The sequence below is a fragment of the Triticum dicoccoides genome, chromosome 2A, assembly GCF_002162155.2.
Source record: "Triticum dicoccoides isolate Atlit2015 ecotype Zavitan chromosome 2A, WEW_v2.0, whole genome shotgun sequence".
NCBI lineage: Eukaryota > Viridiplantae > Streptophyta > Magnoliopsida > Poales > Poaceae > Triticum > Triticum dicoccoides.
In genome coordinates, this window is record NC_041382.1 from 707,556,620 (window position 1) to 707,582,179 (window position 25,560).

A 25,560-nucleotide genomic window follows, 5' to 3' on the forward strand; every position below is an offset into this window, starting at 1 on the left:
ATTTTTGCGCGGTGGGCGGCGGGAGTTTGGCGCATGGTCGATTTCTCCAAGTGCAGTCCCACATGTCTGTGAAGAGGCAAGCCGAAGCGCGTTCCGTTTGCGTGAGCTGTGTGCAGGACCGAACGTTTGTGTGGTGCAATGCGACCGCGACAGGAGTGCTGTGAGTGTACCGCCTTTTTTCCTTTTAAACTAGGTGCTTTGCCCCCTCAAAAAAAATTTTTGCTTCGCGCGATCCATCGATACTACTACTAGTAGTCCGGTAATCCCGACTAAAATGGCGCGGCCGGGTCTTTTCCCGCGCGATATGCTGGGAGGTTGGCTTAGTTGGGTTTTTAGGACGAGTAATGCTACACCTACGTAATCCCAGTTACGTAATTAACGTAATGTGAAACGTGTGAGCTATTGATTGTAGATTGGGGGGGAGGGGCCCACCACCATGAAAATCAGGGGAGGAGAGAGAGAGGCGATTTACGTTAACCCTTTCGTAGGTTCCCATAGATGTAGAAAGATGTGAAATGCGTGAATGTGTAGTGGACGTACTATTGGAGTGTCTAAGATAATTTGTGTATGTATAGACCCTATTTGTTTATTTTACTTCGCATGTTAGATTTGTCTTGGTTCAATAAAAAGCAGAGTTGGTGATGATGGTGTGCCTGTCATCCTGCAATATAGGTCGTCCGATCTATATCTAACGGATAGGAAGGAAACTATGAAAATTTACCCGAACTCCTGTCCACATTTGCAGAAAAGGATTTCCCTCGTTCTTCCTTTTCTCCCACAAGATCTTGATCTTCCGTGCAACGCACGGGCATCTTGCTAGTACTCCTATAATATGTATATTATTGTGAAAGTTCATATACACCGGCCGAGATTAATGCAAACACGGCAAATTTTCATTACATTTTGAACTTTTATAGTACAAAAAAATAAAAGAAACCCTACCCTAAACCTATTCTACGGCGGCGACCGATGTCCTCCATCTGTGATCTCCATGTACGGGGGCGGGGTTCAAGACCCGTGAAGTGAAGGTGCAGTCTCCGGCGAGGAAAAGTAGAACACGGGAGACGGACCGGCCAGTTGGCACACCATGCCCTGCCGCCTCCCATGCCCTACTCATCCTCGGAGGAGTCCCCGACCTCGGCGGTGTTGGACGTTGGACGGTGGCAAGTAGGACGCGTGGTTGACGGTGCTCCTGTCGTCGGCCACTAGCGTGGCCATCGCTTGTGCGGCGACTTGAGCCAGGGTGGCAACCTCGAGCTCCATCCCCGAAGACAAGCTCTCGCGCAGAGCGTTCGCGCTTGCGGTCATGGCGGATGTGGTTCCAGGTAGGAGGACGATGCACTATGGTGTGGAGGTTAGCTAGGCGTTGCCGCTTTAAGTAGCGCATTCCGGTGATGCCAAGCGTCCTGGTGCGTCATTATGTTGCCGGAGTTGGTTCCTCGGGCACCGAGCCTCTTAACGACGGCATACGGACGGACGACATGAATGCGGGTAGCTGTCGCCGGCTGGGAACGCACCACACGACGGCGCGAGGGACGAGGGTTTTTGGTGTGCCAGGGTAGTCAGCTGCGGTCGTGGCAACGTTGGAGATGCTCATTGCTCACATGCGATCGATGCATGTCATTGAAAAAGCAAGACGACCCGACATGGTCTCAGGTCCAGAGGATGTAGTTGGCCGCACTACACCACTCCGCGGACGCGTCGCGGCGCCCCGTGCATCCTCGACGAGCCGGGTGTTGGGGTGTGTTTGGATTGTGGCCAAAGTGCACCTTACCAAAATTTTGGTCATGACCCAAAGATTGGTCTTTGTTTGGATGGTTGCCATTTTTTTGGCATGCTAATGAACTCTAGCCAACTCTAGTTAATTTTTCTTGCTAATGTCGGCCAAATCATGGGCAGCCAATACCTCAACAAAAATTTTGGTCATGACCCAAAGATTGGTCTTTGTTTGGATGGTTGCCATTTCTTTGGCATGCCAATGAACTCTATCCAACTCTAGTTCATTTTTCTTGCCAATGTCGGCCAAATCATGGGCAACCAATACCTCAACCAAAATTTTGGCTACCCAATGCTTTGATGGGGCAACCTTGGGCACAAACCAAACATACCGTTGGTCGTGCCACAGCACTAACGCCACCCTCGGCACACTGAGACCGACCATGTCTAGCGATGATATGAGTGTGTCGCTCACCGCGGTCGCCGTGTCCAGAGGCGGTGCTGGAGCTGCGCCCCGTTGTTGGCCCCAACGACCCACATGAACGGTTGTCGGTGGCGAGGAGATCGTGGGCCAGCTCCTCCATTGGACTAGTCTGCACTACATCGTCGCGACGGGTGTGCCCCACATGTCGGTTTCCCTGTTTTCCCGGCCATATTCGAGCGTCAGTGCTCCGCGTTGCGCATTAGGCCTTTCACTATGTAGGCCAAGCGAGACAACTTATTTTTTATTTGAGCCGTTCAAGTATAATCATGTGGCGTATGCTTATTTCTCATTCCTCTCCAACCCTCTTCTCCATCGATCATGTCGCCCTCCAGTCGAGTCCATCCTCCCGCATACCTCATTTGAACATTCCGCCGAGTATCATTCGCATGTACCTACCCTAGTCCTCTTTCAATAGATCTCCGGACCCCGAGATGAAATCGAGAGGGAACGAGTGGGGGCACATGATACCTAAGGCGGATTCAAAATTTTGAACCGGTGATCATAGCATCCGCAAATCATATATAAAGGGTATTCAATGTTCGTTTTGTTTTTGAACGTACAATATACTCCCTCCTATCCTTTTTAGTTTACATATAAGTTTTATGTGTAGTCAAAGTATCTCTACTTTGATCAAAAAGGTATCAACATTCGACAACGCCCAATCAATACTGTTAGATTCATACGTACTCCTAGATTTGTACTCGAGATGGTTTCCAATTTGACTATTGACAAGATTAATAGTACATGAGATGTATAATGTGAAAATTATATCATTGGAAACTCCTTTCACATACAAATTTGACCTTATGCTTTGTGTAAGTTGCATGTCATATATTATTACTCTAACATTTGGTCAAAGTTATCCTCGAAAAACGCATTAGACCTTGTATGCTTTGTGTAAGTTGCATGTCATATATTATTACTCTAACATTTGTGTAAGTTGCATGTCATATATTATTACTCTAACATTTGGTCAAAGTAGTATAGTGGAAGTGGATCCTCTTACGTAGGTATCCCTGCCTTAACCTCCGTTTTAGTCACTTACTGGAAGACCCCATGCTTGCTAGGCCCCACATGTCAGTTACTCAATGGGTTCGGCCACGTCAGGGGATCCTCATCCGTAGTATACTCCCTCTATTTTTATTTACTCCGCATAAAACGGAGGGAGTGGTGGTATAATAAATGACGCGAGCGGGGGAGGGGTAGGGACGTCGGTTTGCTCTCAACTGCGGTCCCACAAGCAAGCAAAAACGCAAGACGAAGCGCGTTCCATTCGGTGAGTGACGTGGAGGGTCCAGCGTGTCGGGCTGCAACGCGAACGCGACAAGAGCGATGTACAGTCAAAACCGATTGACCGGTCGTCACCGGAACCACTATTCACACTAGAACCTTCGCTGCTCGGCCTACACCAGCCACTGCCCTAAAACCACACCAAATCTCCAGCCCATTCCCCCACCTTTCGATCCCCTAGCCCGCATCAAGCGTCCCCTAGTTCGCCGGAAAGCCATGGTGCGCCGCAAGATCACTTACTACAAGATGCTGACGCCGGAGCACCGCGCAGAAATCGCGGCGGCGGCCGGTGTAGGATCTAGAAGTAGATGTGTCTAGAGGGGGGTGATTAGAAACTTAGTGCTAAAGTTGGAATTTTTAAACTTTTTCGGTTTAAGTGAAGTTTAGGCACAATTTTAGCACATAGAATACATATCAAGCATGCAAAGAGTATATGAGCAGCGGAATGTAAAGCATGCAACTTGCAAGAATGTAAGGGGGAGGGTTTGGATAGATCAAACACAATTGGAGACACGGATGTTTTTCCCGTGGTTCGGATAGGTGGTGCTATCCTACATCCACGTTGATGGAGACTTCAACCCACGAAGGGTAATGGTTGCGCGAGTCCACACAGGGCTCCACCCAAGGGTAACAGTTGCGCGAGTCCACACAGGGCTCCACCCACGAAGGGTCCACGAAGAAGTAACCACCCACAAAGGGTCCACGAAGAAGCAACCTTGTCTATCCCACCATGGCCATTGCCCACACAGGACTTGCCTCACTAGCGGTAGATCTTCACGAAGTAGGCGATCTCCTTGCCCTTACAAACTCCTTGGTTCAACTCCACAATCTGGTCGGAGGCTCCCAAGTGACACCTAGCCAATCTAGGAGACACCACTCTCCAAGAAGTAACAAATGGTGTGGTGATGATGAACTCCTTGCTCTTGTGCTTCAAATGATAGTCTCCCCAACACTCAACTCTCTCATAGGATTTGGATTTGGTGGAAAGAAGATTTGAGTGGAAAGCAACTTGGGAAGCCTAGAGATGAAGATTCATATGGTAGGAATGGAATATCTTGATCTCAACACATGAGTAGGTGGTTCTCTCTCAGAACATATGATTTGGAATGGTGTGTGCGTTGTGATGGCTCTCTCATCGAATGAGGAGGAGGTGGAGGGGTATATATAGCCTCCACACAAAATCCAACCGTTACACAGTTTTCCAAATCTCGGTGGGACCGAATCAGTATACTCGGTCGGACCGAAAATGTAAACCTAGTGACCGTTAGAGATTTCGGTGGGACCGACTGGATCAACTTGGTGGAACCGATGTGCTAGGGTTAGGGTAAATCCAAAACTCGGTTTGACCGATTACTCAAACTCGGTGGGACCAATTTAGGTAATAAGTGAAACTGAGATTTGGTCAAGCAAACTCGGTGGGACCGATTGCATATCTCGGTGGGACCGAGAATAATGCAATGGGTAACAGAGAGTTTGCAAGCCCATCTCGGTGAGATCGAGATCCCATCGGTGAGACCGAACTGATTAGGGTTTGGCAGTGGCTTATGACAAGTGAAACTCGGTGGCGCCGGATAGGAAGAATCGATAGGACCGAGTTTGGCTTAGGGTTTAGGTCATATGTGGATATGGGAAAGTAGTTGAGGGTTTTGGAGCATATCACTAAGCACATGAAGCAAGAGGCTCATTAAGCAACACCTCATCCCTCCTTGATAGTATTGGCTTTTCCTATGGACTCAATGTGATCTTGGATCACTAAAATGTAAAATGAAGAGTCTTGAGCTTGAAGCTTTAGCCAATCCTTTGTCCTTAGCATCTTGAAGGAGTTCCCACAGCCTTTAATCCATGCCACTCCATTGTTGAACTTATCTGAAACATGCTAGATAGAAACATTAGTACAACAAGAGATATGTTGTCATCAATTACCAAAACCACCTAGGGAGCACTTGTGCTTTCAATCTCCCCCTTTTTGGTAATTGATGGCAACATACATCAAAGCTTTAGATAAGGATATAAAGAATCAGCAAGTAAATCTTTGGAAGGACATGTAACAAGCATAGGCTCCCCCTACATGTATGCACTCATGTAAATATGAAATGTAGAGGCATGTGAGAGCATAACCATGACAGAGTAGGCAATGTGTTACATGCATCTTGGCCATATGCATCAGAGCAAAAGATTATCAAGGAAAATACCTTCATGCTCATGAGTCCTTCTTGCAAACAGTATGTACATAAGCAAGAACTCCTCATACTCATGATTTTGATGCATATACTTACCTTGTGGTCTTCAGTTGGCTTAGGATGGAATAAACCTGCACAAACAAGGTTAGATAACACAGGTACGTCCACTAGCCAGAGCAAACAAAAGAAACCACAAGAATACCAAGACTGGGATGACATGTAGAGAGTGAGTACAAGGTACCACATTGAATTCAACATGTCCCCAAGAATAAAGATATGCAATGAATTTGACTGATTTCTTTCCTTTAGGTGTCTTGCTCCCCCTGAATCGTACATGGGATATTGGGAGAAGATAGGAAACAGAAAATCAGAGCTGAAATATATGAATAGAACTTAATTCAAATGAGTTCATATGAACATGTCTTTCCCCCAAAAAGACATGTGGCATCTCTCCTCTTGAACATCAAGCATCTGGGATCCTTGAGTATTCTCTCCCCCTTGGAGATTTCTTTCTCCCCCTTAATATATGGGATCCTTGAGTATTCTCTCCCCCTTAATACTTTCTCTTTTGTAGGTGATAAGCTTTTGATGTGATCTCTCTCTCCCTGATGATAAGCTTTGATGTGATCTCTCTCTCCCCCTTTGACATCAATTTGCAAGAAGGTTTTTCCTGGAATCCGTTGAATAGGTTTGGTCCTTGAGATTCAGCATAAAGCAGTGAATAGAACTGTGATGCTTGTAGAGGACAAGATTCATTGAGTGGAGCTGGATCAGAAGAAATATAGAATACGTGGCAAACTGTTTTTCCTGTTGCGAAATCGGTGGCATCGAGTGGCATGTTTCGGTAGTACCGAAGAGATTCGGTTGGACCGAAAATGGCAATTCGGTGAAACCGAGTTCATCACAGAGGAAAACACTTGTCACCTCAGCCCACTAGTCAAGTAAGATCTCACAAAGATTTGCAATGAATTAGCTGAAAGACTTGCAAGGAATTTGATGCAGAAATATGCAGAACAAAAACCAAAAAGAAAAGAGTGAAAGTTTCTAGATGAAGTTTTTTTTGATTGAAAAAGAAAGAAACAAATATTCAAGGGACAAATGCAATAACTCAGAAAAGAACACAAGAGAACTTCATCTAGAATTGGGCGGTGACATAGTCACCTATGTTAGAGTATATTGACATAGGAGTCAAGTGAGAACACTTGATCATAGGTCATACTCCTCGTTTAAGCTCAAAATGGGGTTACCATTTTTCGTTTAAGCATCTTGATGTATTCACATCTTGTTGAGTTGCTTTGACTCATGTCTTGGAGTAAAGCTTCTCTAAGATGGAATAACATACCTTGGGTGGTGATGTGGTTCTTGCTCATGTAGTTGAACTTGTGTGGGTGCTCAAGGTTGATGTAGCTCATCGAGAGTTGGGAGCACTATTTGGAGTTTGAGTTCATCTACCTACATGGGTTAGTTCTTGCAAGGAAAAGCACTTGTGTATCCAAAAATGACAATCATGAAGCTTAATATAGAATTTGTCAAAGGATATGTTTGAATGGTTTTCTGCTTCCTTGTCTTCAACCATCATTGTGTAGAGTCTTGGTGATGTAGATGTGAGTGAGTCGCAATTTCATGGAATTAGATCCAACCAAGCACCTACATGGGTTAGGCAACATGCAAGGTGCAAATATATCCAAGACATAAGATAGTTATCATAAGAGATATATCATGGATTAGTCATAAGCTCATGTCTTGCATGTATCCAATGGAGTTTCTACTCCAAGTTCGAAGCATCAATGATGTTCAATTCTCCTCTCAACCTGCAAAACACTTTCTCATCAAGTGCTTTAGTGAATATATCCGCTAATTGCTTATTGGTGCGAACATGCTTAAGATTGATGTCACCCTTAGCAACATGATCTCGAATGAAATGATGACGAACTTCAATATGCTTAGTTCGAGAGTGTTGTACAGGATTATGACCAATTTTGATAGCACTTTCATTGTCACAAAGCAGTGGAACATGTTTCACATAAATCCCATAATCTTTAAGAGTTTGAGTCATCCAAAGTAATTGAGCACAACATGAACCAGCGGCAATGTATTCCGCTTCGGCGGTGGATAAGGATACCGAGTTTTGTTTCTTGGATTACCAAGACACAAGAGATCTACCAAGAAATTGACAAGTACCCGAAGTGGACTTTCTATCAACCTTGTCTTCGGCATAATCCGAGTTGGAATAGCCAACAAGATCGAAATAAGACCTCTTAGGATACCAAATGCCAAAATTTGGTGTATGGATTAAGTATCTCACTATCCTTTTCACAGCCTTAAGATGACAATCTTTAGGAGCAGCTTGATATCGTGCACACATGCACACACTTAGCATAATATCAGGACGTGAAGCACATAGGTATAACAATGAACCAATCATAGAGCGATAAAGCTTTTGATCAACCGGTTGACCATCTTTGGTCAAATCATTATGTCCACTAGTAGGCATGGGTGTAGACATACCTTTGCATTCTTGCATATTGAACTTCTTGAATAAGTCCTTGGCGTACTTTGTTTGAGAGACAAATGTACCTTCCTTAGTTTGCTTGATTTGCACCCCGAGAAAGAATTTGAGTTCACTCATCATAGACATCTCAAACTTCTCTGACATTAGCTTTCCAAACTTTTCACTAAAGAGAGGGTTAGTTGAACCAAATATGATATCATCAACATAAATTTGGCATACGAATAGTTCTCCATTAACCCTTTTAGTAAAAAGAGTAGAATCAATTTTACCAATTTCAAAACCACTTGTAGTAAGGAACTTGGTGAAGCATTTATACCATGCTCTAGGAGCTTGTTTAAGACCATAAAGAGCTTTGTGAAGTTTGTAAACATGATTTGGTTTCTTAGGATTGATAAAGCCGGGAGGTTGTTTGACATAAACTTCCTCCTCTATTTCACCATTTAGAAAAGCACTTTTAATGTCCATTTGGTACAAGGTGATATTATGGTGATTAGCATAGGCAAGTAAGATGCGAATGGACTCAAGTCTAGCAACGGGAGCATATGTCTCACCATAGTCCATACCTTCGACTTGTGTGTACCCTTGGGCGACGAGACGTGCTTTGTTGCGAACCACTTGTCCATCTTCATCTTGCTTGTTGCGAAACACCCATTTGGTACCAATGATGTTGTGGTTGTTGTCGGGCTTCTCGACCAATGTCCAAACTTGGTTTCTCTCAAAATTATGTAGCTCTTCATGCATAGCGTTTATCCAATCCGGATCTTCCAATGCTTCTTCAACCTTCATAGGTTCAATGCTAGAGATGAATGAATAGTTTTCACAAAAGTCAGCTAAACGAGTTTTTGAGCGAGTGATTCTCCCGGTTTGTATATCATTGAGGATTTGCTCGACGGGATGATCTTTGGCAATTCTTGCTCGAACTCATGAGAGCTTTTGCTTGGGTCTCCGTTGAACATCTTCTTCATCTTGTTCTTCTTCTTGGCCTTCTTCATTGTTGAAGTCGTCGTTCTCTTGTCGTGGTGGAGAAGGAGGTTGTTGATGTTCATCTTGACATACTTCCTCGTTTTCTTCATCTTGGTGTGTCCCACTTGTGGATGCTTCCATGTCGATTCTTGGTTCACCTTGTCATGAAGTAGAAGCTTCCACTTGGACGGATGAAGTACTCTCCTTCACCTCCGTTGGACGAATTTGGCCAATGGACAAGTCTTGAATTGCTTCTGAAGAGTCTTTGTCTCCTACATCAATTGGCAATTGCTCTACTTGCGAGCCATTAGATTCATCAAACTTCACATCTACCGTCTCTTCAACCTTCTGGGTGAAATTGTTGTAGACACGGTAAGTGTGAGAGTTTGAGCCATAACCAAGTAGAAAACCTTCATGAGATTTAGGAGCAAACTTTGAACGAGGATGCTTATCAAGAATGTAGCACTTTGAGCCGAATACTCGAAAGTATCCAACTTGGGGTTTGTTACCAGTGAGAAGCTTGTATGCCGTCTTGCCGAGTAGCTTGTGAAGGTATAAGCGATTTGTTGCGTGACAAGCTGTCTCAACCGCTTCTGCCCAAAAGTGCTTTGGCGTCTTGTATTCATCAAGCATCATTCTTGCCATTTCGATGAGCGTCCGGTTCTTCCTCTCAACAACTCCATTTTGTTGAGGTGTGTACGTAGTCGAGAACTTGTGTGAAATCTCTTCTTCATCAAGAAAGGTGTCCACATTTGCGTTCTTGAACTCCGTTCCGTTGTCACTCCGAACCTTCTTGATCTTCACATCAAACTGATTTTGGGCCTTCCTAGCGAAGTTTCTAAAGATCTTCTGGACCTGCGATTTGTCATTAAGAAAGAACACCCACATAAATCTTGAAAAATCATCAACAATAACTAGACCAAAGGAATTTCCACCGAGACTCTTGTAGGCGTTGGGACCAAAAAGATCCATGTGAAGCAGCTCGAGTGGCCTCCTTGTGGTCATGATGTTCTTCACGGGATGTCTTCCTCCAACCTGTTTACCTGCTTGACAAGCACTGCAAAGTCTATCCTTATCAAATATGACATCGTTGACTCCAAGGATATGATTTCCTTTAATAAGCTTGTCAAGGTTTCTCATGCCAACGTGACCTAGTCGTCTATGCCACAACCAACCTTTTGAGGATTTAGCAACAAAGCAAGTTTTAGGTTGTGCCTTTTTAGAGAAATCGACAATGTAAAGATCACCTCTACGCACACCCGTAAAGACCATTTTATGATTGTCTCGACGAAATACTTGGTAATCTACCTCAGTAAATAGGACATTCAAACCAAAATCAGCAAGTCTAGATACTGAAAGTAAGTTGTAGCCAAGAGATTCAACGAGCATGACATTTTGAATGGAACTATCTTGTGAGATGGCCACCTTACCAGGGCCAACCACTTTACCCTTTGAATTATCACCAAAGGTGACATATTTTCGAGGGCCATCATTTTCAGCAAGCTCACGAAACATCTCTTCATCTCCGGTCATATGATCAGTACATCCACTATCAAGAACTCATTCCTTTCCTCCTGATTCATATCCCCGAAGATTTGCCATAAGACCAAAAGGTCTCATTGCTTCATCAAGATCGAAGTCACTGTCATCATCATCATCATCATAATATTCATGTTCATCATGATCTTGTGACTCATCATTTCCTAGAGAGGGTAATTCATTAGATAAATGACCATCAAAGTGGTTACTTTTATGAATTCTTATAGCTTTGAATATGATATCATTAATGATTCCAACATCTCCTTTAGCATGCTTAAGATTGGCAAGTTCAAATAGACATTTACCAAAACTAGGATCACTAGAGTTCATCTTACTCAAGGCAATAGATTTATGGAGAATTTCATCCAAAGTTTTCAAGGAATAATCGGGAAATCGTTCCTCAAGAAATTTCCATATGGTATAGGCACAATTGTGAGTAGGCAAACTAGCAATCAAATTTTTAGGAAATCCTCTAATGATGAGCTCAATAGTTCTAAGATTGCGAATCATGTCAATATCTTCATCTAGGGTAGGATGCAAAGGATCAATATGAGGTGCACAAGGGCTAGCAATATACTTGTTCAAATGATATTGATTGAAGATTACAAGCATCTCATTTTTCCACTCATGAAAATACTTTCCATCAAGAATAGGCACTCTATGTCTAAGACTCCCTAGAGTAGACACATCCATCTTCTTCCAATGGTGATTAAACCAAGGCAATGGAGACCAATGCTCTGATACCACTTGTAGGATCTAGAAGTAGATGTGTCTAGAGGGGGGTGATTAGACACTTAGTGCTAAAGTTGGAATTTTTAAACTTTTTCGGTTTAAGTGAAGTTTAGGCACAATTTCAGCACACACAACACATATCAAGCATGCAAAGAGTATATGAGCAGCGGAATGTAAAGCATGCAACTTGCAAGAATGTAAGGGGGAGGGTTTGGATAGATCAAACGCAATTGGAGACACGGATATTTTTCCCGTGGTTCGGATAGGTGGTGCTATCCTACATCCACGTTAATGGAGACTTCAACCCACGAAGGGTAACGGTTGCGTGAGTCCACACAGGGCTCCACCCAAGGGTAATGGTTGCGCGAGTCCACACAGGGCTCCACCCACGAAGGGTCCACGAAGAAGCAACCACCCACAAAGGGTCCACGAAGAAGCAACCTTGTCTATCCCACCATGGCCATCGCCCACACAGGACTTGCCTCACTAGCGGTAGATCTTCACGAAGTAGGCGATCTCCTTGCCCTTACAAACTCCTTGGTTCAACTCCACAATCTTGTCGGAGGCTCCCAAGTGACACCTAGCCAATCTAGGAGACACCACTCTCCAAGAAGTAACAAATGGTGTGTTGATGATGAACTCCTTGCTCTTGTGCTTCAAATGATAGTCTCCCCAACACTCAACTCTCTCATAGGATTTGGATTTGGTGGAAAGAAGATTTGAGTGGAAAGCAACTTGGGAAGCCTAGAGATCAAGATTCATATGGTAGGAATGGAATATCTTGATCTCAACACATGAGTAGGTGGTTCTCTCTCAGAACATATGAGTTGGAATGGTGTGTGCGTTCTGATGGCTCTCTCATCGAATGAGGAGGAGGTGGAGGGGTATATATGGCCTCCACACAAAATCCAACCGTTACACAGTTTTCCAATCTCGGTGGGACCGAATCAGTAAACTCGGTCGGACCGAAAATGTAAACCTAGTGACCGTTAGAGATTTCGGTGGGACCGACTGGATCAACTCGGTGGGACCGATGTGCTAGGGTTAGGGTAAATCCAAAACTTGGTTTGACCGATTACTCAAACTCGGTGGGACCAATTTAGGTAATAAGTGAAACTGAGATTTGGTCAAGCAAACTCGGTGGGACCGATTGCATATCTCGGTGGGACCGAGAATAATGCAATGGGTAACAGAGAGTTTGCAAGCCCATCTCGGTGAGACCGAGATCCCATCGGTGAGACCGAACTGATTAGGGTTTGGCAGTGGCTTATGACAAGTGAAACTCGCTGGCGCCGGATAGGAAGAATCGGTAGGACCGAGTTTGGCTTAGGGTTTAGGTCATATGTGGATATGGGAAAGTAGTTGAGGGTTTTGGAGCATATCACTAAGCACATGAAGCAAGAGGCTCATTAAGCAACACCTCATCCCTCCTTGATAGTATTGGCTTTTCCTATGGACTCAATGTGATCTTGGATCACTAAAATGTAAAATGAAGAGTCTTGAGCTTGAAGCTTTAGCCAATCCTTTGTCCTTAGCATCTTGAAGGAGTTCCCACAGCCTTTAATCCATGCCACTCCATTGTTGAACTTATCTGAAACATGCTAGATAGAAACATTAGTCCAACAAGAGATATGTTGTCATCAATTACCAAAACCACCTAGGGAGCACTTGTGCTTTTAGCCGGCGCCACAGACCTCCATTCCCAAGCTCGCTTTGCGGCGGGCCAATCCCCGAGTTCTCTGGAGCCAAGCTACGAGGAGGAGGAAGCCGATCCAATGTTCATGGCGGAGGCCGCGGCGCAGAAGGCCCCCGATGGGTATGAGACGATGGACATTGACTTCGTGTCGGCGTCCGAGTACCCCATGGTGCAGGCGGACCAGCGGTTCAACATGGCGATACTAAAGGAGGACCGGGAGGCAAAGGCTCAACTCGACACGGAGCACGCGCATGCCGCTGCCATCGAGGCTCTCCTGCAGGAGGAACCGGATGTCGTGGATGTGAACTGGGCGGCGGAGGCTCAACTTGAGGCGGAGCACGCGGATGCCGCTGCCATCGAGGCCCTCCTGCAGGCGGAACCGGACGTCCTGGACTTGAACCGGGTGGCAGAGGCTCGATTTGACGCAGAGCGCGCGGATGCCGCTCTCATCGACGCCCTCCTGCAGGCGGAACTGGACGTCCTGGACTTGAACCGGGCGGCGGAGGCTCGACTCGACGCAGAGCGCGCGGATGCCGCTGCCATCGAGGCCCTCCTGCAGGTGGAACCGGACATCCTCGACTTGAACCGGGCTATGCTCTCGTCCATGCAGAGCGCCCGCACGCTCCGCTTGAACGAGTAGTTGGAGGCCGAGGACAACCACGGTGCGGAGACACGCGCCGGCAGCGACGGCTGGTTCGCTCCGGCAGCCCAAGACAACGAGGTCGTCTCTTTCCGCAAGCAGTGATAGTTTTTCTTTATGTTGTTGTTTTTATGGATCTTTTGCTGTGTAAAAACATATATTTGTTACGCTAGTCGCCTGACTTGGGTCAGTCTACCATTTCAGGCGGTTGGATGAATATCCTACGTCTCCTAACCCTTCTTTCCTTCTTCCTCACCTCTTCTTCTTCCCCAACAGACCACCGCACTGGCCGTACGGATACTCCCCAACATGCGGTTGGATAAACATACTCTATGAACGAAAATTATGTGTCAGCGATAGGATGGCTGAGTTTGATTTTTTCACATGCGACAGCACGTGTTAGTGAGGGTGCGTTCCCCTGGTTGGGTTTGCGGCGTGTAGGAGCGAGTGTGTGAGGGTGCGGTGCGACTGCGGCGTGCAGGAGTGACCGTGTGAGGGTGCGGTGTGACTGCGACAGCCGTGCGCAAGTGTCCCTCCTTCTCATTTTGAAAACTTTAGGCAAGCTTGGCAAAAATGTGTGGCGAAGGTTTTCCTTCGCGGGATTTAATCGATACAAATCCTCGTTTCACGTGTCAATTAATGCGTATTTTTTCTCCAAAGACCAAAGAGCTAACCATCTCACTCCTCATCGCTTGATTAATGCAGCGCCATGCAAACCAACCTTCTCACTTCCGCATGCATGCAGGGGATATTAATGTCCTTGGTTGCTAACCCCATCAATTTTGCCTCGATTAGTGTTAGTGGCCCTTTGCAAATTGTAATTTTGATATACTAGCATTGTGTACAAAAAAATGGAGGTAGTAACTATATTTGACTTCCTTCCCCATTGCGGTGACTTCGACGATATCTTTTTTTTGGTGGTTTGGCGAAGTGCGTTCGATGGAGAACACCATTGAGGGAGACCACGGTAAGTCGTTCGCAAGTGCCACCTGCAAGACGAGACAAACCGCCTTATTTGCATCCAGGAAGTCCTTTACTAGTACTACTAGGAGTACTAGTGCGGTGGGATGATTTCTCGAAGAAGACGATGGAGAAGCGGAGTCAGCGAAGAGTGAAATGATGGTTGCTTCGTCCGTGCTTTTGTGATTTGACGCCTCACTGCTTTGTGATTTGTGATAGAAGGGACAGGGGAGTAGACTCTATGCTCTATACTATACTACATGCGTCCAAGCATGGGAGAAAGAGGAGAGACGTTGCATTTTTCTATTCCTTCAATCAATCAATCTGGGAGCTTCGGTTCCATCTTTTTGGCTTTGGCCACACCGTCCACAATGGTTGCCACGATGCCAAAAGCTATTTTCACATTTCGCTACACATTATGGATGCCCTTAACCGTACCACTTGGCTTTGCTCCTGTGTGCTATCTATACAAATCTTGATTATATTGATCTAAAAAATTATAGAATCAAGATTAGTAAAAAGGAGGTGATTTTGCCGCGCAGATGGCGGGGGAGGTTTCTTATTTGAGCAATTCTACATCCACGTAATGGTTTACGTAAAGTTACGAACTGATGTGATGTGGGACTATTTGATTGGATTAAAGGAGAGGATTAGGCCCACCCCACCTGAAAATCAGGGGGGGGGCATATATAGATTAGATGGAAAGTATACGTAGCAGCTACGTAGCCCTTTGTAAGTCTAGGATTAGGCTTCTTATTTTCGGAGGACGTTGTCCTGGCGGTTTGCTAGCATGCGGTCCCACGTGTCAGTGCTTTACCAAGCCGATCCGCGTCCCACATGAGGCAGAACAACAGCAGAAGCAACACGTGGTTAAGTTGAAGAAGATGAGGGAGAAGCGGATTCAGCAACGAGTGAAATGATGGTTGCTTCGTCTCTCCAACTTAACTGCGGGAAAGGTGCAGCTTTGTGATTTGACGCCTCATTGCTCATTACTATGCTGACGCCATGACTCGGGTGCTTCACCCCGGCTGCTCTGCACTGTATTCCGGTATGGCAAGTGGACCCGGTAGCTTGATGTTCCACATGTCGGCGAAAGGGACTAAAAGATTTATGAAAGCGAGCGCTCCACTCTTACGACGGAGGAGTAGACGACACGACGGCCTAGTGAACTGTCACTTATACTGTATAGTGTTATAGTTTTGTTGTTTCGCATGATCCATCGATACAAACCCGATTAAACAGGAAAGGGCGGGATTTTTCCCGCGTGGTAGATGATACTGTCCATACATTTCGAAGGCAATTTTAATGTATGCAAACTGAATAATTATAAGTAACAATATGATATCTAGTAAAACTAAAAACACATATGATTTATTGTGTTAGAGTGTAGTAGTAGTGCTGTATTGCATAGTTGTTAGATGTAACATGCGAGAACGTGTAGAGATGTAGTTTTGGAGGTCCTACAGAGAGAAAAGCGTAATACAGTCACCGAACTTTAGAATAAGCTGATTACGGTCACTATATACGTTTTGCGGTGATTATATGGTCACTTGCTCACAGTTCAGCATCAGATTGCACTCTGTTGACCAGCCAAATAGTCTGCATGGCGCCATGTTGACTAGTTAAATTGACCATGTTCCCTGTGGGTCCCACCTGTCAGTTTGCATAGGCAAAAGGTCAGACAAACACAAATTTACGCAGGCGCGACAAGGCTCCAACCCGTGCATGGGAATCACCTGGTTGTGTATGTGTCTGTCAGGGCCTGATGTGTGCGCATGCACGTGTAGGTTGAGCACTTGAGCGTGAGAGTGTGTGTTGGTCGTGTGGTGTACTGGTGTGTGCATGCATGCGTGCGTGTGTGCGTGTGAGTGTTGCGTGCGTGCGTGTGAGTGTTGCGTGTGTGCGTGTGAGTGTTGTGTGCATGTGTGGCTGCGTGTGTACGTGTGAGTGTTGCGTGCGTGCATGGGTGCATGTGTTTGTGTGAGTGTTGCGTGGATGCAGTTCGTGTGCATGCGTGTGTGTGTGTGTATAATCACCACACCAGCTCCCGTGTGTTAAAACAGGCGGCTCAACATACCAATACAAAGCCACCTTGTTCGCTGTGCCCGCGGTCATGGCTTCGAACCACCGTCCAAATATATTTTTGTCGTTTGTTTTCATTCTTACTAGCAAGATGCCCGTGCATTGCACGTAACATCAAGATGCATTTGTATGATGTGTTTATCTTGTGAGAGAAAAGGATGAACGAGGGAAGGCCTTATTTGCAAATATGGAGAGGTGTGTGGGTACCTTTTTGTAAAATTGCCATAGTTTCTTTCCTATCCATCAGATATAATTCGGACGACCTATATTGCAGGATGGCAGGCACACCATCATCACCAACTCTGTTTTTTATAAGAGTGTATTTTATAAGACTGTAGATGTAGAGTAGATACAACTCGACAGGTGGGCACGATGGTAGTGAGATAATGTGATGCAACACTAGAGGTGCCACGTGGAGCGTTTAACTGGTCAACTAGTCATGTCATGAGCAAATACAGAGTTGTACGGTGAGCCCATGACTGTATAATAACCACTAAACATAAATGGTGACCGTAATGAGTGGATTCTGAAGTCCAATGTACGTATCGTGCTTTCTCTTCAAATACAATGATTGTCATTGCATATATCGCGAGGGAAAGATGAAACATGCGTGAATTTCTGGGGGCTTACTTTTAGAGGACCTGGAGATAGTTTTGTGTGCATACATGAAAGGGGCGTATAGGGGGTTATGTGATGGAGAGAGAGATGCTATTCGTTTCACTTTATTATGACTAACTTCGTATATAGTATAAAAATATACAAATTCACAGTGCGGAATAAATATCATTGTGGGCACCATGCAATGCAAATTAGCGTTCGTACTCCTCCATATAACTTTGTAATGTTGTATATATGTAGAAACTCTAAAATAATTTTTTGGCCACAGTTTATTCAAAAGGAATGTCGTATGCGAAATAAACGTGAAGAGAGGGCTTTTTAGATCAACGGGGTACGTGATGTAACATGTGTGAATGTGTAGTTGATGCATTTTGTGGGGCCTAGAGAGGTATGTGTGTGTTTTACGTATTCGAGAGAGGCATGGATAGAGGGGCTGACAGGGAGGTGGGAGAGATAGCACGAGAAATGAGAGTGGTCTAGAGAGAGAGATGAATATGACGTCACGACAAGAGATTCCATTCCCTTGAGTGTGTATATGCAAGGGGGAGGGAATAGAGGCACCAGGAGAAATTTTCTGTGTGTGTGTGGTGTTTGCGTTGGTATGTGTGGGTGTGAGAAGATAATGAGACATGGGGGTAGAGGGTGTGTCACCGCGTGAGGTTCGGTGGGTCGAGGTGAGGCCCTTCGTTCGGTTCCATCCTGCGCCACATTGGTTGGCCCGTGACGCATTTAGGAAGACCCATGGATGAAGCTAGTCGTACAAGACAAAGATAGCAGAATTGTGAAGGACTCTGTGTCCACTGACAAAGCCGGCTAGGATTTGTAACCCTAGGTTCTCGGACTAAGGTAACCCCTTTATCTCTGATATTACTATTTATCCAACCTAACTTTAAGGGGCATCCTACAGAATGCTCTGCTAGAATCATACTCGTTGATTAGGAAAAGAGGTGTGAGACAATGCGTGAGAGACAGGCGTAAAGATAATGTGCGTACATGAGACACATAGGCAGGTCCATGTATATAGAAAGGGTCGATGAGGATTGTGCGTGTGTATGTTTGCGAGAGGAAGAGTGCTTGTGATAAAGGTTAGTGAAAACAGTTGTAAATGGTTACGAGAGGGAGGGAGGGTTATATCTAGAGCATGTGTGCGAGAAAGACACCTCGGGAAAGAGTGTGTGAGCATGTGTGAGAGACCATCGATGGAGAGTGAAACTACACGTAAAATACTGCTCTACACATTGATTAAAGATATAAATTGTATCCAAATATTAGGATGGGATCATGATATTTGCAATTCGCGTAAGGAGCGGTCATTGATTCATCAGACATCTAGATTCTATCGAATTTGAGCATGTCTATGTTATTATTCGACACAATTGATCCACATAGTTAGTATTTTGAACTCCAGACAATGCATCGCTTTAGCAATAAAATATAAACGTGAGTATAGTTCATGTTGTGTGTGTAAAGCACATTATACATATGAAAGTTACACAATGGACATTAGAAATAGCTACCTATGAACTAGCATACATTTGAATTCAACTTAAGGTGGTTTAAAAAAATTGAATTCAACATGAAGTCCATTCAATTATTTGAATTTGATATCATGGCATTTGTAAACCATACCTAAATTATGGGGGCAGCAATCTTTGCTCTGATTTTGTACATAATAGCATATGTAGTCATGTACAAAATAGATTCAAATTTAGCTCCTCCATTCTAAAATAATCGTAGTTATAGGATTTTCAAGTGTCAAAATTTCAAAAAGAAGTGGATAATTTAATGAGGTTTTCAAACATACAAGGTCAAATATAACGTTGTCTATTTAGGTCAATCCTCATAGTTCAAGAGTACTCTAAACGTGAATGCTTGTGTTTCAAAATTTTGAACGAAGTGCCAAAAGAGCCTCTACTCGCCCGAAACCGCATGAGACCAATGTTTGGTAGTACAAGGAAATTACTTTTCTAATAACTCCGACCCGTGAAACCTACCGGCCCAACGTCCAAAGGTCTAAACCGGGGTAGGTTTGTATCTTCATCTAGATGCCACGCAACCGCATCCAAAAAACATTCATACACAATGGCCGCCTAAGCACACATGCGCACGGCCGAAATCGCTCCCGCCCACTATTTGGGACACCTGGGATTACCATCCTACCCCCGACCCACAGTAGGTCCGAAATTTAAGAGCGGGCAAAGTTTGTCCTTTCCCCAAATTTCAAACAAGCGCACCACATCTTCTGTTCAAAAAAGCCAAAAACAAGCGCATCCCAGACCGAAACATGGTCCCCCCCACCCGTCCGATTACCCATTCGCACTCCGTGGGCGCCAAAACTACCTCTCCACCAGCCGCGAAACCCCAGCGTCCTCCGTCCGCCACCCCATCCCACCCATCAACCGCCGCCCTCCTCAATCACGCCAGAGCCGATACCCCGACGTCGTCATCCACCGCAACCTCAACCGCAAAGCCCTCCACGGCTAGTAGTTGAAGCCGAGGCTGAGCCGTCCGTACCTGAGCCAGTTCAACCACGCCGTCCTGCGCCTCACCGCTGCCACTCCAACTTCTCCACCCTCCACCACACCGGAGCTATTCCTGCTACACCGTCCTTCGCCGCCTTGGATCTGCTTCCCCTCCGCCGACATACGGCCACGGCAACACATTCAACAATTTATCCATGGGTTCGTCCAAGCCAGCACCCTCCAGAACATCGGTTTCCCCGGTAAAAAGAAGAAAATCGGCGCGACATGTGGAGAGAACATCGGTTTCCCCAGTAAAAAGAAGAAAATCGGCGCGACATGTGGAGGTGACCACACCGGCAACCGAAAAAGGTACTCCTCTTCCCTTATTTCTGCAAATCTTATGTCTCTGCTTGCACGGTATTCATCCCACAGAAGACAGTAGTTGACCGCTTCTTCTTGATACTAGATGTTCCTAGTAACTCGCAATGCACGAGATTTCTCCTCATATACTATTTCACCTTAGCTAGAGGTCCGTTGCCCCCCTGAATTTCAATTTCTGGCCAGTTGATTCCCAATTAACGGAAGCATTCCCCGGCATAACAGGTGCTAGTACGCCTATTACACCGGGGAAGCAGCGCCTTGGTGTTTATCTTAGGGGCGTGTGCAGCCTAGAGCTACTGGCGCCCGATCTGGAGGTCGGTCGGGATTAAAGGGATGGCCTGGGGGCGCTGCCAAGCACGGCGGTGGTGTGAGGTCGATGGGAGGGCGGGGCGGCGGAGGCAGGGGTCTGGGCTGGTGGTCGCTGGCGGTTCAAGAAAGATCGTCAACAGTGACTGGCGGGAGGTAGACGAAGGCCATCTGCCCGTTCCTTATAGATCGGATGGTTCATTAAAAAAATTGACTGACCTATTTATTTTCAGTCGACTATTATCTTAGATATGACCACATGTGGTGGTGTGCTGGAGGAGTACCTGCATTTCCTGTGCTCATATATTACAAAATCATACGGAGTAAAATCTAATTTCTTTTGCCATGCAATGTTGTAGAGCTATCATATGTCTCATGTCATTTATTTTTCAGCCACCTGCTATCTGCTACTTTTACAGTGCACTAGTTCTGCACACACTTCACCCTTACTCTCACTATTCTGTTTTTATGCAAGTGTATTTCAGACTCTACTGCCATGAGAGAAGCCAAAAAGAAAAGAGAGAAGTCACTCCAGCTTTGTATGCTGGTAGGCAAGACACGTTACAACGCAATAAAGGGTGCAGTGTCAGCAGATGGAGACGGTAAACGTAGCTTTGGAGTTGATGACCTCGCTCGCAATGAACCACCATCCTAGGTGCTTGCTTTAACTTCGCGGTGTCATATGTGGTTGCATGTTCCATATGGTGTCTAGCTTGTATTCGAAAGGCCGAAGTCGGTAAGATAAGGAAAGATATTTTTTACATGAACCACCATCCCGTGAGCACCAGAAGACAAATAGCTAGTCAGGGCACTGGCCGAGCCAGTGATAAGCCCAGCAAAGATAGGCATCACCTAGAAGCCAACTAAAAATCTGCGATGGTGGTGAAGCAGCCCGCCTCCCACCAGGCTCTCAGGTCCTAGATGATCATGCTCACCACTCCAGCCGGATGTCTAGCTTGTATTGCTTCCAATTTGGTTAAATTGCATCTGCTTAGCTTACACATTATACCTTTGAATATGACATGTCTTTCTGTTTTTGGTACATACTAGTACATCTGTGTATTAACCATGTTCTTACATCAAACTAATGTTCTTGTGTATCCCTCATCAATCACTTATGACGAGGCAGGCAGGCAAGGGGACTACTCCTCATTTAAAGAATGCAGTGTCAGCCTCTCGACATGATTCTCAAGAAACAGAAATGCTAGATGAAGATAGTGAACGTACCTCTGTAGTTGATTACAGCATTTCCCCTACACTAGCATCGCAGGTGCTTGCTCTAACTTGGCAGCGTGATATGTGGTTGCATGTTGCATATGGTGTCTAGATTGTAATTCTTCCAATCTGGTTAAACTGCATGTGCTAGTCTGCTTAGCTTGTACATTATACCTGTTAATGTGACATGCCTTCCTGTATTTAGTACATAGTACATCTGGCTATTAAGCATGTCCTTACATAAAACTATTGTTTTTTTGTATCCCGCATCAATCAACATGATGAGACACCTTTAGTATATGCAGTGCGATATTAGTTGCATCTTTCATATGATTTATAGCATGTGCTTCTTCTAATTTGTTGAAATTCCATTTATGATGGGACGCTTTTAACTTGGCAGAGTCATATTGGTTGCATCTTTCATGTGGTGTCTAGCTTGCATTGCTTCTTATTTGCTGGAATGGTTTCTGCTTAGTTTACATAAACAGTTGTGAACATGCCATGCCGTCCTATTTTTTTGCACATATTCCATCCTGGTGTCATGTGTTTTCCTTACATCAAAGTAGTGATTGTCAGTATCATGCATGAATGAGTTCTGAAGAGAGAATTTTCTTGCTTTTTCTTGTCGGTTTTACTTGACAATTCAAAATCAATAAAGCGGAAGGAAGTTAGCAAGGCAGTGGATAAAGGTGCTCCTTTCGAACGGAGGGCCTCTACAGTTTCTACTCCTCCACACCCCCAAGAGGATTTCCAAGACAACACATGCATAGACACTCAACAAAGTTGTGTTTATGATGAGCACGTCTCCCCTAGTGCAGCATCACCGGTGCTCCCTCTAACTTGGCACTATTATATGTGGTTGCATGTTATGTGTGATGCCTAGCTTGTATTGCTTCTAATTTTGTTGAATTCCATCTGCTTACTTTACACATTATACTTGAATAAGACACGTGTTCCTATTTCTAAAACATACAATATCTGTCTATCGCACCATGTTCTTACATCAAATTACTACTTTTGTGTAACCTGCAGCAATCACTTATCATAAGACACGTTTGACTTCGGAGTGTGATATAGGTTACATCCCACATTCTTTTCTAATTTGTTGAAATGGCACTTATGACGAGACAGTTTTAACTTGGTAGAGTGATATTCGTTGCATCTTTCATCTGGTGTCTAGCTTTCATTGCTTCTAATTTGTTGAAATGCCTTCTCCTTAGTTTACATATCATAAGCTGTGAATATGCAATGCTGTGAATATGCAATGGCACTAATGACGAGAGACCTCTAACATGGTAGTGTGATGTTGTTTGCATCTTGCATATGATTTATTTCTTGTACTGCTTCACATTTGTTTAAACGCCATTTATGATGAGACACTGTTAACTTGGCAGAGCGATATTTGTAGCATCTTTCATATGGTGTCTACCTTCCATTGCATTGCTTCTAATTTGGTGAAATGTCTTCTTCTTAGTTTACACATCATAGTTTTGGTTATCTCTTCCGTCCTCTTTTTCATACATATTACATCCTCCTATCATGTGATTGTCTAACATCAAAGTTCAGTTAGTCTGTGATACGTCCATTTTGCATCATGCTTTTATATCGATATTTATTGCATTATGGGCTGTTATTTCACGTTATGTCACAATACTTATGGCTATTCTCTCTTATTTTACAAGGTTTACATAAGGAGGGAGAACGCTGGCAGCTAGAATTCTGGGCTGGAAAAGGAGCAAATATTAGGGACCTATTCTGCGCAACTCCAAAAGTCCTGAAACTCCACGGAACATCTTAAAATAAATAAAGAAAAATCCTCGCCAAAGATGAAGGATAGGGGGCCCACACCCTGCTCACGAGGGTGGGGGGCGCGCCCCCTACCTCGTGGGCCCCCTGGTGGCTCTCCAACTCCCATCTTCTGCTATATGAAGTCTTTTGATGAGAAAAAAATAAGAAGCAACCTTTCGGGACGAGACTCCGCCGCCACGAGGCGGAACCTTGGCGGAACCAATCTAGAGCTCCGGCAGAGCTGTTCTGCCGGGGATACTTCCCTCCGGGAGGGAGAAATCACCACCATCATCATCACCAACGCTCCTCTCATCGGGAGAGGGCCATCTCCATCAACATCTTCACCAGCACCATCTCATCTCCAAACCCTAGTTCATCTCTTGTATCCAATTCTTGTCTCCAAGTCCGGGATTGGTGCTAGTAGGTTGCTAGTAGTGTTGATTACTCCTTGTAGTTGATGCTAGTTGGTTTATTTGGTGGAAGATCATATGTTCAGATCCTATATGCATATTATTACCCCTCTGATTATGAACATGAATAGGCTTTGTGAGTAGTTACGTTTGTTCCTGAGGACAAGGGAGAAGTCTTGCTATTAGTAGTCATGTGAATTTGGTATTCGTTCGATATTTTGATGAGATGTATGTTGTCTAGCCTCTAGTGGTGTTATGTGAACGTCGACTACATAACACTTCACCATTATTGGGGCCCAGAGGAAGGCATTGTTAAGTAATAAGTAGATAATGGGTTGCTAGAGTGACAGAAGCTTAAACCCTAGTTTATGCGTTGCTTCGTAAGGGGCTGATTTGGATCCATATGTTTCATGCTATGGTTAGGTTTACCTTAATACTTTTGTTGTAGTTGCGGATGCTTGCAATAAAGGTTAATAATAAGTGGGATGCTTGTTCAAGTAAGAACAGCGACCCAAGCACCGGTCCACCCACATATCAAATTATCAAAGTATCGAACGCGAATCATATGAACGTGATGAAAACTAGCTTGACGATATTCCATGTGTCCTCGGGAGCATCTTTCCTATTATAAGAGTTTGTCCAGGCTTGTCCTTTGCTACAAAAAGGATTGGGCCACCTTGCTTCACTTTATTTACTTTTGTTACTTCTTGCTTGTTACAATTTATCTTATCACAAAACTATCCGTTACCACTTATTTTAGTACTTCCAGAGAATACCTTGCTGAAAACCGCTTATCATTTCCTTCTGCTCCTCGTTGGGTTCGACACTCTTACTTATCGAAAGGACTACGATAGATACCCTATACTTGTGGGTCATCAAGACTCTTTCTGGCGCCGTTGCCGGGGAGTGAAGCTCCTTTGGTAGGTGGAATGTGGTAAGGAAAAATTTATATAGTGTGCTGAAATTTACTGTCACTTGTTACTATGGAAAGTAATTCTCTGTGGGGCTTGTTCGGGGTATCTTCACCCCGTACAGTAGAGCGAAGAGTTGCTCCTCAACCTACTAAACCTATTGAAAATGAAACTCCTTTTGAATTTCCTTCGGGTATGATGGAAAACTGCTAGCTATTTTACAGGAGATGGAACAAAGCATCGTAATGAGCACTTAATATATGTGGATGAAGTTTGTGGATTATTTAAGCTTGCAGGTATACCCGATGATGTTGCTAAGAAGAAGGTCTTCCCTTTATCTTTGAAGGGAGACGCATTGACATGGTATAGGCTATGTGATGATATGAGATCATGGAACTATAAAAGATTGAAATTGGAATTTCATCAAAAGTATTACCCTATGCATCTTGTTCATCGTGATCGCAATTATATATATAGTTTTTGGCCTCGCGAAGGAGAAAGCATCGCTCAAGCTTGGGAGAGGCTTAAATCAATGTTATATTCATGCCCCAATCATGGGTTTCCAAGGGAAAGAATTATTCAAAATTTTTATGCTCGACTTTCTGAAAATAATTGCACCATGCTCGATACTTCTTGTGCTGGCTCTTTTATGATGAAGACTACTGAATTCAAATG